This window comes from Zea mays, chromosome 1, assembly GCF_902167145.1.
Source record: "Zea mays cultivar B73 chromosome 1, Zm-B73-REFERENCE-NAM-5.0, whole genome shotgun sequence".
NCBI classification, from domain to species: domain Eukaryota; kingdom Viridiplantae; phylum Streptophyta; class Magnoliopsida; order Poales; family Poaceae; genus Zea; species Zea mays.
The window spans coordinates 33,569,186-33,586,053 of record NC_050096.1 but is presented as its reverse complement, the minus strand read 5'-3'; the positions used below and the strand labels follow the sequence as shown (position 1 = coordinate 33,586,053).

Genomic DNA, 16,868 nt, shown 5'->3' with positions numbered 1-16,868 from the left:
TCGAGTGGTTACCCCCTTATGAATGTCATCGAGGATGGTGTTCACGGGGTGATCTCGTTGAATTTCTTGGTGGACTCTTGGGTGTGGCGGCCTTGGATCTTGTTCATCCTCCTTGTCTTGATCATTTGCATCTCCCCCTTGATCATTGTCGTCTTCTTGAGGTGGCTCATCTTCTTGATCTTCTCCTTCTTCATCTTGAGCCTCATCCTCATCTTGAGTTGGTGGAGATGCTTGCATTGAGGAAGATGGTTGATCTTGTGCTTGTGGAGGCTCTTCGGATTCCTTAGGACACACATCCCCAATGGACATGTTCCTTAGCGCGATGCATGGAGCCTCTTCATCATCTAGTTCATCAAGATCAACTTGCTCTACTTGAGAGCCGTTAGTATCATCAAACACAATGTCACAAGAAACTTCAACTAGTCCAGTGGACTTGTTAAAGACTCTATATGCCCTTGTGTTTGAATCATATCCTAGTAAAAAGCCTTCTACAGCCTTAGGAGCAAATTTAGATTTTCTACCTCTTTTAACAAGAATAAAGCATTTGCTACCAAAGACTCTAAAATATGAAACATTGGGCTTTTTACCGGTTAGGAGTTCATATGATGTCTTCTTGAGGATTCGGTGAAGATATAACCGGTTGATGGCGTAGCAAGCGGTGTTGATCGCCTCGGCCCAAAACCGATCCGAAGTCTTGTACTCATCAAGCATGGTTCTTGCCATGTCCAATAGAGTTCTATTCTTCCTCTCCACTACACCATTTTGTTGTGGCATGTAGGGAGAAGAGAACTCATGCTTGATGCCCTCCTCCTCAAGAAAGCCTTCTATTTGTGAGTTCTTGAACTCCGTCCTGTTGTCGCTTCTTATTTTCTTGATCCTCAAGCCGAACTCATTTTGAGCACGTCTCAAGAATCCTTTCAAGGTCTCTTGGGTTTGTGATTTTTCCTGCAAAAAGAATACCCAAGTGAAGCGAGAATAATCATCCACTATAACTAGACAGTACTTACTCCCGCCGATGCTTATGTAAGCAATCGGGCCAAATAAATCCATGTGGAGTAGCTCCAGTGGCCTGTCAGCCGGCATGATGTTCTTGTGTGGATGATGAACACCAATTTGCTTCCCTGCTTGACATGCGCTACAAACCCTGTCTTTCTCAAAATGAACATTGGTTAGTCCCAAAATGTGCTCTCCCTTTAGAAGCTTATGAAGATTCTTTATCCCAACGTGGGCTAGTCGGCGATGACAGAGCCAACCCATGTTAGTCTTAGCAATTAAGCAAGTGTCGAGTTCAGCTCTATTGAAATCAACTAAGTATAGCTGACCCTCTAACACTCCCTTAAAAGCTACTGAATCATCACTTCTTCTAAAGACAGTAACACCAACATCCGTAAAAAGACAATTGTAGCCCATTTTGCATAATTGAGAAACAGAACGCAAATTGTAATCTAAAGAATCTACAAGGAAAAACATTGGAAATAGAATGGTCAGGTGATATAGCAATTTTACCCAATCCTTTGACCAAACCTTGATTTCCATCCCCGAATGTGATAGTTCGTTGGGGATCTTGGTTTTTCTCATAGGAGGAGAACATCCTTTTCTCCCCTGTCATGTGGTTTGTGCACCCGCTATCGATGATCCAACTTGAGCCTCCGGATGCATAAACCTACAAAACAAATTTAGGCCTTGTTCTTAGGTAACCAAACGGTCTTGGGTCCTTTCACATTAGAAACAAGCACCTTGGGTACCCCAACACAAGTCTTTGACCCCTTGTGTTTGCCCCCAACATATTTGGCAACTACTTTGCCTGATTTGTTAGTAAGCACATAAGATGCATCAAAAGTCTTGAATGAAACATTAGGTTCATTCGATGCAATAGGAGTTTTCTTCTTAGGAAATTTAGCATGGGTTGATTGCCTAGAACTAGATGCCTCACTCTTATACATAAAAGCATGATGAGAGCCAGAGTGAGACTTCCTAGAATGAATTCTCCTAATTTTATGTTCGGGATAACCGATAGGGTATAAAATGTAACCCTCATTATCCTGAACCATGGGAGCTTTGCCCTTAACAAAGTTAGACAATCTTTTAGGAGGGGCATTAAGCTTGACATTGTCTCCCTGTTGGAAGCCAATGCCATCCTTAATGCCAGGGCGTCTCCCACTATAAAGCATACTACGAGCAAATTTAAATTTTTCATTTTCTAATTCATGCTCGGTAATTTTAGCATCTAATTTTGCTATATGATCATTTTGTTGTTTAATCATAGCCATGTGATCATGAATAGCATCAATGTTAACATCTCTACATCTAGTGCAAATAGTAACATGCTCAACGGTAGATGTAGAGGATTTGCAAGTTTTTAGTTCAACAATCTTAGCATGTAAAATAGCATTCTCATCTCTAAGATTGGTAATAGAAACATTGCAAACATCTAATTCTTTAGCCTTAGCAATTAATTTTTCATTCTCATTTCTAAGGCTAGCAAGGGAGGCATTCAATTTTTCAATCTTAGCAATTGAACTAGCATTATCATTTCTAAGATTGGCAATTGAATCATCACAAATATTTGACTTCTCAACCTTAGAAATCAAATTAGCATTCTCAATTCTAAGGTTGGAAATAGTGTCATGGCAAGTGCTTAGCTCACTAGTTAAATTTTCACATTTTTCTACCTCTAGAGCATAAGCATTTTTAGTCTTAACATGCTTTTTGTTTTCTTTAATAAGGAAGTTCTCTTGACTATCCAAGAGTTCATCCTTCTCATGAATAACACTAATTAATTCATTTAATTTCTCCTTTTGTTGCATGTTAAGATTGGCAAAAAGAGTAAACAAATCATCCTCATCATCACTAGAATTAGCCTCATCACTAGATGTTGCATATTTAGTGGAGGATCTAGATTTTACCTTCTTCTTCTTGCCGTCCTTTGCCATGAGACACTTGTGGCCGACGTTGGGGAAGAGAAGTCCCTTGTTGACGGCGATGTTGGCAGTGTCCTCATCGGAGGAGGAGTCGGTGGAGCTCTCGTCGGAGTCCCACTCCCGGCAAACATGGGCATCACCACCCTTCTTCTTGTAATATCTCTTCTTCTCCTTCTTCCCCCTCTTGTCGTTATCCCTGTCACTATCACTAGACAAAGGACATTTAGTAATAAAATGACCGGGCTTACCACATTTGTAGCAAACCTTCTTGGAGCGGGACTTGTAGTCTTTCCCTCTCCTTTGCTTGAGGATTTGGCGGAAGCTCTTGATGACGAGCGCCATTTCCTCATTATCGAGCTTGGAGGCGTCGATGGGGACCCTACTTGGTGTAGAGTCTTCTTTCTTCTCCTCCGTTGCCTTGAATGCAACGGGTTGTACATCGGGTGTGGAGGAGGCGCCTTGCTCGATGATTTTTTTGGAGCCTTTGATCATTAATTCAAAGCTCACAAATTTTCCTATCACTTCCTTGGGAGACATTAGCTTGTATCTAGGATCACCACGAATTAATTGAACTTGAGTGGGATTAAGAAATACAAGTGATCTTAGAATAACCTTGACCATCTCATGGTCATCCCATTTGGTGCTCCCGAGGTTGCGCACTTGGTTCACCAAGGTCTTGAGCCGGTTGTACATCGCTTGTGGCTCCTCCCCTTGGTGAAGCATGAATCGACCGAGCTCCCCCTCGATCGTTTCCCTCTTGGTGATCTTGGTCACCTTGTCTCCTTCTTGTGCCGTCTTGAGCACGTCCCAAATCTCCTTTGCACTCTTCAACCCTTGCACCTTGTTATACTCCTCTCGACTTAGAGAGGCGAGGAGTATAGTGGTGGCTTGGGAGTTGAAGTGCCGGATTTGGGCAACTTCGTCCGAATCAAAGTCTTCATCCCTCGGTGATGGTACCTGTACTCCAATCTCAACAACATCCCAAATGCTAGTGTGGAGTGAGGTTAGATGGTGCCTCATTTTATCACTCCACATATTATAATCTTCACCATCAAACATAGGTGGTTTGCCTAACGGGACGGAAAGTAAAGGAGTACGTTTTGAAATACGAGGGTAGCGTAGGGGAATCTTACTAAATTTCTTGCGCTCATGGCGCTTAGAAGTGACGGACGGTGTGTCGGAGCTGGAGGTGGATGGCGATGAAGAGTCGGTCTCGTAGTAGACCACTTTCTTCATCTTCTTTTTCTTTTCGCCGCTCCGACGTGACTTGTCATGTGAAGGGGATCCCTTCACCTTGTTACCGGACTCCCCGGATGGAGCCTTCCCATGGCTTGTGGCGGGCTTCTCACCGGTCACCATCTCCTTCTTGGCGTGATCTCCCGACGTTAACCTCTTGTAGATTTTATGGACCAACTTTTTTGTAACTATATGTGGACATATGTTGCATCTCGGTAAAGTTTCATGAATATTTTAGGCTATTTATGTGTTATTAGTTTCTTTCTGTAGAAAACCATCAAAATACAATTAAATTTATAAAAAGTATTCTAGTGTTGACTTAAAAATACAAATAAGTTACCAATACTAATAAACATTAAGCCCCCACATGAACATGATAAACAATCTATTAATTTGGTATAGATTTGGGCATTATTTTAATAATTTCAACTAAAAATTTGTTAAAAAAATGTGATGTACTACAAAGTTGTAGATATCTTCGAGTTCTACGATTTTTATATAAACTTTATCTCCATATGATCTGATATGTAAAAGTTATGATTTTATAACAATATTATGCAAAAAAGGAAAAACAGGTACCTAAAATCCGCGTACCCGTATCCGACCAGAATATTCGGGTACGTATCCGACCCGAATCTGAAGGTGCGCTATTCCGGTAATACTCGTATCCGCCCCGAATATAAAAAAACACCCGAATCCAAAAACGTCAGATATACCTGACCAGATTTCACCCCTATCCGGGATCCACCCGTGGGGCTCGGATGGCATACGTGGAGATCCGGGACCCACCTGTGGAGATCCGAACTCATTGTAGTAGTCCCTGAGCATATTCACCCATCGGACACGTTGCTGCACCGGCCCGGTCCTCGAGCGGGGAGCGGGTCCTAAGGCCAATACCCCATCAGGCGGGTCCGGACCCATGTGCCCGGCTGCTCAGTTCCCTTGTACGTTGTTACGGGTAACCTCGTGGGGGAATTTGGCCTTGACACAGCAGCAGGGTACCCCAGTTACGGGGTACCGCCAGTATGACTATCTATCCTAAACTAGATTAAACTTTTTTCTACTCAATCTTAGACCGATGAAATAAAATGTCTACTCCTGTAAAGCACCAGTTTCACTGGTTTCCACTGTCGCCCATTTTGTAAAAAAAGTTCTTGTACTTGTTTCTAACCCAAGGTCCACCATTGTCATGCGTCATCAAGTGACGTAGACCGTTACCTTCTAGAAGGTCCATGAGAAAATGTGACACCCCAGTGTCACTTAGGGTTGTTCCTTAAGCTAACCCCAACCCATGATCACATGCAATCTCAATGAAGGAATAAACATTAAAAATGAGAACAAAGAATCATGTTAAGTCTACTTAAAACCTCCTTAAAGTTTTCATGAATTCTAAAGAAGGAAAAACTCTTAAACCCTAATTAATCCTAAGTAAACCATTTAAGCATAAAGGGTAAATGGGAGAAACCCTTGGGAGAAAAATACAAATTTTGGAGAAAACCAAAATTATAAAGTTTTAGTTCACTAATTAATTAACAAATCATAGTAAGGAAGTTTTGCCTTTTTAACTTTTTAAAATCCCCAAAACAGCCCCTAAACTAATGCACTTGGGGGAAATTCAGAAATTCAGAATCTGAATTCCAGCCCCCTCCCAAAGATCAATCTTGTTCTCTATTTTTCAGAACTCAAATCAAACAAGTCCAAACATCAAAGTTGTGCCAAATTCCCTTGAACACGCCCTGGAAAAGTTTGAACTCAAACCAATTTCATTTGACACGGTTTTGGCGCAGTTTTACCTCGGGACTCACCTTGTGACACTGCCACCTTTGTGACACGACAACTCTCTGTACACTGCCCCAAACCGCTCGACTTCCACACACAAACGACAAAGCTCTGTCGGGGGAGAAAATCTTGTGCAGCGATCATGCCCAAATTCGCGAAGATCTTCAACCTATGGGCGCTTGAACTCGGGCAGAAGCAAAAAGCCACGTGTTCGATCGCTTGCCTGACCGGCCGAGCGCGGACTGGCCGCGGCAGCGCGCGCCCCACGCGTGGTCGCCCCGCCCCGCGCATCTGTGTCGTGCCCTCGCCTATAAATGCGTCCAAGAGGCCTTAGCCGTTGGCACCGCACACCCCGAGCCTCGCCCGAGCCAGAGATCACCGGAGTTCACCGTGAAAAGCGAGCACCGCCACCCGCCATCCCTGCCCAGGCTCGGCCATTGTGGCCACCCCTTCCTATTGAATTCCAGCCTCGCCCTAGCCCCTGGATCGCTTCCCAGTGAAGCCGTGAAGCTTCTCCAAGCTTGAGCCGAGGCATTGCCTCACCGGAGAAGCGATTTCACCCTCGCCGGACTTCGGTCTTCCGCCGCCGCGCGTGGACCAAGCTAACCAGTGAGTCTTCGTCTAATTCCTTGCACCCACATCTTCCCTGGCATCCCGTGAAGCTCTCTGACTCGTTCAATTGAACTATCGCGCCGCGAGTAGGCTGGACTCCTCGCCACCGACGAGCATCTCCGCCTGCGCACGTAGACTGGCCGACTCCGACCATCCCCGACGGCAACCCGTACATCGCTGTGATCCCTGAGACCTCCCCTACGTCCTCGACCACCTCACCGGAGCAATCTCGCCGCCGGTAAGCCCCTTCACCCTTTCTTCCGCCGCTGTTACTGTTTAAGTTGGGACAAGGACCTCGGGTTAGGATTAGAAGAACCCGGGGGGGTTTCTGCAATGTCAGTGACTCATTCGAATAGTAGCCCAGGGACTGATCCGTGAGGAAAACTTAAAACACCCGCCAGGGACCCCAGTGCAAAGTAGTTTTCCATTTAATCAATTCTGTTAATCTTTTTAAATAACCAGAGAACTTAGAAAATCTATAACTTAATGAATTCTCAATCAAAAGTTGTCAAACTAATTTTGCTAGATCCTAAATATTATGAACTATCATTTAAAAATAATAAATTCTGTGCTTTCTATTCTACTTTTTAGAGTTTAAAATTAAAAACAGAAACTGACCAAACCTTGTTTAATTAAGGAAAATTAGTTTTGCTTCTGTGCTGAACCTAAGAAAATTTGTAGGTATTCAAACCTCTTTTAGACACTGTTTAAAAATAGTAGGAACCCTAGTATTGAAAAATATAGTGTAGATATTCATTTAAAGCTATTTTACCCAAAACTTAGGAAAAATTAGAAAGGCATTAGAAATTAATGAACAGCGAGCGGAATTATTTTTCCTAGTTTGCTTAAGTAATAGAGAATCTAGGAAAAATAAAGGGACCCTTAGTCCAGATCAGTTTTAAAATAAAATGTTTTATTTAGCATTATTCCAACTGGAAATCAATTGTTAGAATTACAAAACCAGACCCAAAATTGATAATAAAAATCCAGTGAACATATAACCACCAGAACCCCACTGTAAAAATAATGAACACCTCAGCCCATCATTTTAAGTAGGGTAAACAAATATAATATGATAATGAGGCATTTCCCAAATAAATCATGAATAACCCATAATAATGCAATAATGGGCAACCAAAATTTTGCTAAGTCAATGATGAGATAAGCCACCAGAAAAAAATGCAAACCCATTAAAAAGATGTAAAATAATACCTATTGCTAATATTGTATAAGAAAGGTCATTTAATCCAATTAATGCATACCACCCCTTCCCTTAAGCAAAAAGATGCCAAACTTCAGAATGATTGCTCTTGCGCAAAATAGAAGCTAAGAAAAATCAGAAATCTGTTGTTTGATATTTTTCAAATATAGTGGTAGTAGAAAGCACCCCTTTGGCTAGAAACTTGAGAAAACCCTAGTAAAATAACTAATAGGTATTAATGACTAGAAATTTGTGTCAAGTCATGTTATAGCACCTAAAAGCCAGCCAAAATAAGTTTTAGAGAATTACCTACTGTTAATTAATAGTTGTAGTTCAAAGCACCCCTTCTGCCCTAAAACTTGGTAATTTTGTCCAGAGAAAACTATTCACTTTCTGATCCCCAAATTTTGAGACAGATAATTATGCACCAGTAATAAGCCACTGTAATTTTTACAGGATTTTTGGAATTTTATTAAAGCAACTTGTAGTTCAAACCCCCTCCAAAAACTTAAAGAGAATAAAGAAAAAGAAAGAAGAAATAAACCTCACTCCAATGAGCCCAACTTGAATTCTGGTCAAAACTCACTAAGGCTTAAAAAGAATTCAGTGGAACCCCAAAATAAAACCTACCACTTGCCTTAGCTAAGTTTGACCCAATTTACCAAGTATACCACCCAAAGGTCTTACATAAGTAAGGTTTAACTTTATCTAACTCAAGTAGATCATACACCGTCAAAAGTTGAAATTTCTAAAGCACATATCATATCATGCATATATCTTACGCATTGCATTCATTAGATTGTAATCTTGCCGATGGAGAGTACGTGCTCATCCCCGAGCAAGGATCTGTCCAAGAGGAGGACCAGGAGCAAGCTTCTGAGGCTGCTATCGAGGATCTCCCCGCAGCCCCAGCAATTGAAGGCAAGCCCCGGTTTATATGCATAACCGTATTATTATATGCTACTTTACTACACTTAATGCTTGTAGGATTGTAATGTGCACTTAAGTGTAGGAGTTGCTTGAAACCTCTAGTTGCATGAACCTAGGATTCCTTTTGAGATGAATACTAGTATGCTAGGTCGAGTAGCTGCTTTGCTAATCAGGATCTCGGTAGAAGTCGAGTGATTTTTCTAGCACTCGCGTGGGGTCAGGAATTGATTGTATTCATCTTGATAACGGGATCTATGTTAGTCTATGGACTTGGATCCAGGGAGGATGCCTTGACCATGAGACGGGAAAAGGAATTAAGGATTAATGTGTGGATACCTGAGTCATGCTTTTGAACGTACTAAGCACATGCCGGGAAAAATGGTAACCGGTAAACCTAGTACCTGAGTGAAGCCGGGCGCAGACTTTATCCCTCATGCGACCTGAGACTGGGTCTCCCATGCTAGCTATGGTGGGTACAAGTGCGGTCACTGCACGGCGGCAGCCGGGGTCGGTGGAGCATTGTATGCCAAGGCGGTGAGGCCTGGACGCGAACGGGGAATCGATGGGGACGGTTGTCATGTGTTGGGTCGGAGTGCCCTGACATGCCGTGTGTTTAGGTTTACCTTGCAAGGTTAAAACTCGATTCGAATCGTCTGCTTCTCACAGCTAATGAGACTGCTTGACCCCTTGTACTGCATCGAGTAAGAAGTGAAATGAGGTTACATGAGATAATTTGTTGATTGAACTAAATGCTTGTCACCATGTATGCTTAGAAGGAGCAAATCTAGCTAAGTTAATGAGGATAGAATTTGAAAAGCTAAAAATTGATTTTTAGAAACAGCTAGTGCTTTTGGCAAACCAAAACCCTCAGCCAAACAGCTGCATAGTCTAGAGGTAGAGGAGTAGACTCCTCACACCGGTTAAGTCTAGCTAAGTATTAGTATACTCAGCCTTGCTTATGGCATAATTTTTGCAGGTACCATTCAGGAAATGGTTGATGGTGTGACTTAGCCTACCACCCTGCCACCGGGTTGGACGGTCGAGTGGGATGTTGCTCCGGCAAGAGAGGAGCACGAGGAGTAGTGGGCTAGGCCTTGCCCATTTCCTCGATACCGACGACATCAATTATCCGCTGCATTTTATTTTGTGAACTCTTATTTGCTACTCAAAAACTCTGATATATGTAATAATTCAGCACTTAATTTGAGGTTTCCTGTTTTATTGTATTTCTTCTATGACTCACCTTCGAGTGAGACTGTGGAATTTGATCCTGGTTAAGTGGCTCTATCAGACTAGATCTGAGGGACTGACGGGTTATTCCGATTTAAGTGTGTTGCGACCTCTGAGGCGTGACTTAGGCACTTAAGCTGGAATAATTCGGGCGGTTCTACCACAGAAAATACCTAAGTCCAACACGACACGAAGTCGCACGCAGCGCATCACACCTAGATATATCACATCGCTAGTGGAAGGACGACGAGTGGCCGAGTTAGCTATGAAAAGGGGCAAATATCCTTTTCAACTCATATCTTTCTTGTCTTTTGACTAAGATAAAGTGCATTATCTACAGTTTAATATGTGGTATGTGGATCAAATATCCACATTAATTTTAAATTTATTTTTTGTGGGGAGGGTCCATCACACTGGTTTGTCATTGGGCCCTCGCGTGTCGTAGAACTGTTGCACTATACCGTCAAATATGATTGGTGTGCCATCGCAGCACATGGCATTGTACTATATTCTACAATTCAAACATTTTTTGTTACACATTCCTCTGATGTTGATGCTATACAAGCATCAACCTTTATGAAGTCACTTGTAATCAACACAAGTATTGCATGGCCTAAAACATCATAGACGACATGGTCCAATCTATGTCATCATGTAAGGTTCATCAATTGTGTCTACATTTGCTCTTTACAATTGCACTCAATCCATCGACGCCAAGTCCTTACTCTAGCTTCACAGATATATGGTCCATTGCATCCGAGCCTCTTGACTTTTCCTTCACACTAGCAAGTGGTCCGCCATAACTAAGCTATATTCTTAACCTTCTCCACCTAGTCACATGACATCATGTCATGTATCATATGCATTGAGCTCATTCAATAAACATTAATTAAGCATTACATTATACTCAACCCACATCACCACCATGGCACATATTGCTCACACTAGTATGTTTGTAGACTTATCACATGTGTATCTCATATCAAGCACATGTTAGTCCACCTAGAGTGTCTCTCAACTACCAAAACAAAACTAGGTACTTTCACCAAGCCACTTGATGAACTACATTTTGTAAGTTGATAAATGAATTGAACATTCTAGAGTTCTCGAACATGGGTTGAATATAACAACATATATGGCACCACTCTCCTTTGACCAAAGGAAAGGTAAAATTAATTATGCTTGTACATTCATCCTGTAAAGCCCAAAATTCGTATAAGGGGAAAATAATAAAATAAATAACTAGAGAAATAAATAGTAAATTCAGCTATCTCAAATTATACTTAAGTTTTGAAAATTGAGGACTGAATTTTGAAACCAAGAATTATTAGAAAGGTTTTCTACTCAACTAAATTATTATTCATTTCATTAAATGATACACCATAAGCTTTTATCTAAACAAGCATTAAATCTAAATGGCTCAAATCTAGACTAGACCTTTTAAATTTAGTGCATAAAATTGAAACTCGGAAATTAAATAATAGTGAGATACTCCATTGATTTGATCTCCTCATAAGTTATACATATTTTTAAGAAACCTTAAATGAAAGTATAACATAACTCTTTCAAACTAAATAGATAATGAATATTTACTTTTGAAATAACTTTTTATTCTTATCCCACATTCAAAATGCTATTTTCCCTAAAAATAAAGGAACAATATGAGTGTGTCATAATTAAAACATCTACCAAACAAATAAAACTAATTAAAATGAATATATCTATTGCATCATGATTGATTTTTGAGTGAGCATTATGTTTTAGTTTGGAACTTGAAAATAAATGAAATAGAGAAAATGGAATATAGAAAATAAAAATAATAAAAGGAGAACAGCACCTGGGCCTAATCTCCTCCTTTCGACCCAGCTGAACCAAAGTCCGTATGGTCCACTTACCCAATCCTTCCGCAACCGCGCTGAACGCGTCGCTGATCGATGGTGCTCTTGGGGCAGTCACTACGGGCTGGCGCAGAGACTCACCTCTGCCACTGTCATGCGGGGCCACCTTGTCAGCACTTTCTTCTCAACCGAAACGAAGACCGCGTCAATAGCCAACGGAACTCGGCACCGGACGGAGCTCAACCAACTCCCCGCTGACGCCGGACTCCATCAACGTCTCGGCCGAATTGGCTACGGTCGTTGCACCTTGACCTCGGACTATAAAAAACTAGCCCAGCGGGCACAGGGGACCTCCCCGTGCTGACCAACCCTCATCGCCGCCACCAACTCTGGAAGGAGATTCGCCGCAAGGAAACAAAGACCACGATTCACCGCGCCAGGCTCTAATTCAGTACCTTGGGAGCATCAATGTAATACCCAAATTGTAAGGAAGAACAAATGGAGAAATTGGTTTTCTCTATATATGTGTGTATCTCTAGTTATCATCACATGTGACTACTCATGTTTAAAATGAGTAAATCTTTACTAAGACACAAATAAACCATTGCATCATATTGGATTTTTTTGTTTGTGCATTTAAAACAATAATAATATGGATAAAATATTATAATTAGTAGAAGATTTAGATTAAACCCTAGTTTTGAATTTGGGATTCACATGGAAAAGGAAAAAAAAGAAATACCATAAAATACAAAATAAATTCATAAGTAAGTAAATACCACACTAGTATTTTAAAGATTAATAATTAATCTGAGTGAAAATTCACCACAAATTTGAAATTCAAATGTGGATTCAAAAATAAGAAAAGGGAATAAAAGAAAAGAAAAAAAGAAAAGAAATAAGAAGTCTGCGCTGGCACAGAATTCGGCCTGCTCGGCCCATTGGCGTTTCCCTCTGGCAGCCCATTTAACCAACTCCCACGCTGCCGTCCTCCTCTTACGCTGACACGCGGGGCCGGGTCGTCAGTTGGCGGCTTTGGATCCTTGAGCTTGACTCGCCGCCAGGTGGGACCACCACGACAGAACCTTCTTCACCCGCGCGGACTCCGCAACAGAACGCGCGGGCGCCGGTGGTCCTGTTGCCGGAATGCACGGAGGAAAACCCGGGGCCGTTGCAACCATCGCGACCTTGCCCTTGTGTATAAATACCGATCACCTCTTCCAGCTGGTTATCGGCGGGGACAATCGACCCAATCGCCATTGGCGACTAGAGCTTGACGTCGAAAATAGCGAGAGAGAACTGGCGAGTATCGCTGGGAGGGTGTTTGCGGGCGCCGCTGCTGTGGTTCTGCTCGCTCGCCATCACCATGGTGTGCCCATGCTTCCGGTCTCTGCGCGCGCACTTCGCCAGATTGGGTGCCGCCGCAAGCCATCTTTGGCCAGCGCCATTGCCGAGCCCTCCGTTGGGGTCTGGGAACTGGGCCGCGTCCCCAGGATGAAGTTTATGGCCGCACCGAGCGTGGTTGGTTAGTATCGATGCGGGAATGGCTCATCGGAGCACGCTTTCGCCATGGATCCACACCTCACCTTGGCCGGCCACCACCAGATGCCAACCCACGGTAAGGAGCTCTCCTCCCAGTTTGCCTTGGTTTCCCATGCATACTGCGCTAGTCGGGGGTTGGGATTGGGGCTCGCGACCCTCCCTGGTAGGGAGCGCCGTCGCGGAATTGGTCGCCGCTGTGGGAGGCGTTCCTCCGCCGTCGTCCGTGTGTGGAGGTTGAAGGAAGCGTCCTGGCTGTCCGATCGTCGGTAGACGGACAAGATGAAGTAAAAATACTGATTCAGCCAGATCGGTCCATGACCGTTGATTGGTCGACGTGTGGCCAAGATTAGAAGTAACATACCCCCTTCGCGCTTCTAATTCCGACCGTGGATCCTTGATCCGACGGGTAGCAGGGCGTGCGGACTCATTTGGGATTGGGATCTAATCCGGGCCCCTGATTTCCGATCGGACGGCCAGAAACCACTGATACCCCTTCGCGTTGGCCTTTTTACTAAAGAAACCCTTGACTTCTGAGAAACTAACCCGCCATCCCTCTCAACTATTCTCTGTGTCTTGGCGATCTTGCGGGATAGCCCCTGGGTTTTCTGGAAAATGAGGCCTAGTCCAGAATTCGTTTAAATTGAATAAATGAAATAGAAAATAGATTTTTAATAGGAAAATAATTGCTGGAACTTCAATAATTCATAGAAAATGCATATGAACTCTAAATTACTTCATTCCAGTTCCTAAAATTTTGTAATTTTATTCTCTAGCACTTAGTGTCTCTGTTTTGACATGAAAGTCACATTAAAATTTATATCCTAATTAATCTTATATCAAATACATCAAACCTTAAGAAATTCATAACTTAAAATCTATATCTCCAAAATTAATAATTTCTGTTTCTGTGATCTCATTTTAATATGTAGATTATTAATATGTATTTTGTTCTTATGTTTGGTGTAATGTTAATTTTGCCTATACAATGTTTGTTTGTATTGCTACGACTAGCGCGAGGTTACGAGTCATCTGAAGATCATCCTGGTACCTGGAATCTCAAGTCCCAGGCAAGTTGTGCCCTTGATCACTTCTTTTTACCTACTCATGTTCTGATTAATCATGATGATCTGCATAGGTTAATTTTGATGGGACCCAACAGGTTACCCTAGTTTGATTATCTTTATACCTTGACTCCACTAAACTTTTTGGGTAGTACTTGCTAGTGCTATATGTGGTTTTGGGTATGGAGATACATTATTCATGATTACACTTTTATTATCAGTTGTTATTTACTGTTCATGATAAGATCATTATGTTAATTGGAACATGGAGAACCACCCGGGAAAACAGTGCTACCACAAGGGTTTAATGGGACGCCCTTGGCCGATTAATTAGGAAAGCTAGTGGAAGACTACCTTACCCGAAAGGGGCAAGGGCAGTAGGGGAGTGGTCAGTGTAGGGAGGCCCTCGGGAGGATTTTGCTGCGATGGCGGTCCTGCAAGGGATTCCTGCATTGGAGCTTCCTATAAACTGTAGCGGGTTTTCTGAAGCTAGTGGAACTTTGTAAAGGCCTCGTAGTGTTACCCTGCCTCGCCTCCTCGGTAGAGGTGTATGGGAAGTCGCGATCCCTTGGCAGATGGGTAACATGACTTGTGGGTAAAGATGCGCAACCTCTGCAGAGTGTAAAACTGGTATACTAGCCGTGCTCACGGTCATGAGCGGCTCGGACACTCACATGATTAAACTATGGAACTTAAACTCAATTTGTCATATGCATTGCATCGCAGGTGAGGTTGTTACTTTTGTTCTACTACTTAATTGGGTTGGTATTTACTTATACTTAGTAATTGCTAATAAAATTTTGACCAACTTTAAAAGCAATGCTCAGCTCTAACCATCCTCTTTGGTAAGCCTTACACTTCACGTGAGCTCCCACCTTTGGCGAGTTCATGCACATTATTCCCCACAACTTGCTGAACGATGAACGTATGTGAGCTCACTCTTGCTGTCTCACACCCCCCCACAGGTCAAGAACAGGTACCACAGGATGAGGCGCTTGGAGGATGCTGCGATGAGTTCGTGAGAGATCTAGGCCGTCGTCTCCCAGTCAACTTCGGGTTGCTGGACCGTTGTCTCCTTATAATGTAATTATTTACTTTGTATAGAACTCCTATTATATAGCAAAGATGTGACATTCGATCCTGTGCCATGATTCATCATATGTGTGAGACTTGGTCCCAGCACACCTGGTGATTATGTTCGCGCCCGGGCTTTGGACCCCTGAAATCCGGGTGTGACAATCAACTACGCGTGGCGGGCACATTCGTGTCATCAACTGGTGATCGTGGGGCCCGGACCATCGGTAATTCGTCAATGGCACCGGCGTTTGACCTTGGGCCGCCCCACACCGTGAAACAGCTACACAGTTGCATCGCCGTTGGTGAGTAACTCCCTTACTAGTGCAGTCACATCCCCTCTTTGCGTAAACGCTGTCTGGGGGGGAGGTTCCACCGTGCGTGGTGGAGGTTGAAATCTGCGGCAATGGTGTCCGCCGCGGGAAGGGGGGTCCCTGCGCGTCTGGCCGGTGAGAGGCGTGTGGTGGCGGTAAAACTGATGTCGGCCGATCGTTGATCAACGGATGGACGGCTGGGATTGAAGACCGTGTGACCCGTTCGCTTGTTTCACCCATGACGTCGATCTGGCTTTGGACGGTCAGGAGCAGATCCTTGGTAAGGCGTTGGTCGGGGTAGTGTTGACCGTCTGATCTAATCTATACGGTGTAGGTGATAGTGCCTTACTCCTTTTGATCCAAGCCGTTAATCGACGATCATGCGAACATTGTTACATACTGATTGGGTTAGGATCAGGATCTAATCTGGGCCCTTGACCCTGATCGGGCGTCCACAATTCAACAATACCCCGTCGGGTGTGAAGTTATTCAAAAGAACCCCTAATTAAGAATCAACCCGTAGTACCCCTCGGTTGTACCTGAGTCTGGGGAATTTTATAGTTTAAACCCCCGAGCTTCTCTGTTTTTGTGCGCAAAGTCCAGGGAGCAGAGAAAATAAATAAATAGTTATAGAAAATGATTTTTAGTATATAAATAATTCTAGAAACTCATTTTACTCATAGAAAATTCATACTAACTCCTTTTTAGTCCATTCCAGTTCCTATTATTTTGTAATATTATGGTTTATCATCTAGTACCATTGTTTTCACATGAAAGTCATATTAAAAATTATATCTTATTTAATCTTGTGCAAAACACATAAAATCATTAGAAATTCATAACTTTAAATCCGGGATTCTGATTTGATCCGTTCAAGTTGTGTTAGTCTCGTACGAATATTTACTATGCAATAACAACATTTATTATACCAAATATCATTATTTTATAATTAGATCTGTATTTAACTGATGTTGGATAGCCTTGTTAATCTGCTTATCATTATAATCTATTAAAATATGATCTATGGTCCATTTATAACTTAGATCAAAGTGAGTTAATTATTTATAAGATATTCTCTCATATGATTTATACTATCCAATTTATAATGTAGTTTAATATCTTAATCACAT

General features: G+C 42.6%; 1 pseudogene; it reads left to right on the top strand.

Annotated features, from left to right (window-relative positions):
* Positions 1 to 10,204: 10,204 nt before the first annotated feature.
* On the top strand, positions 10,205 to 10,383 carry LOC111590813 (uncharacterized; annotated as a pseudogene).
* Positions 10,384 to 16,868: the final 6,485 nt, after the last annotated feature.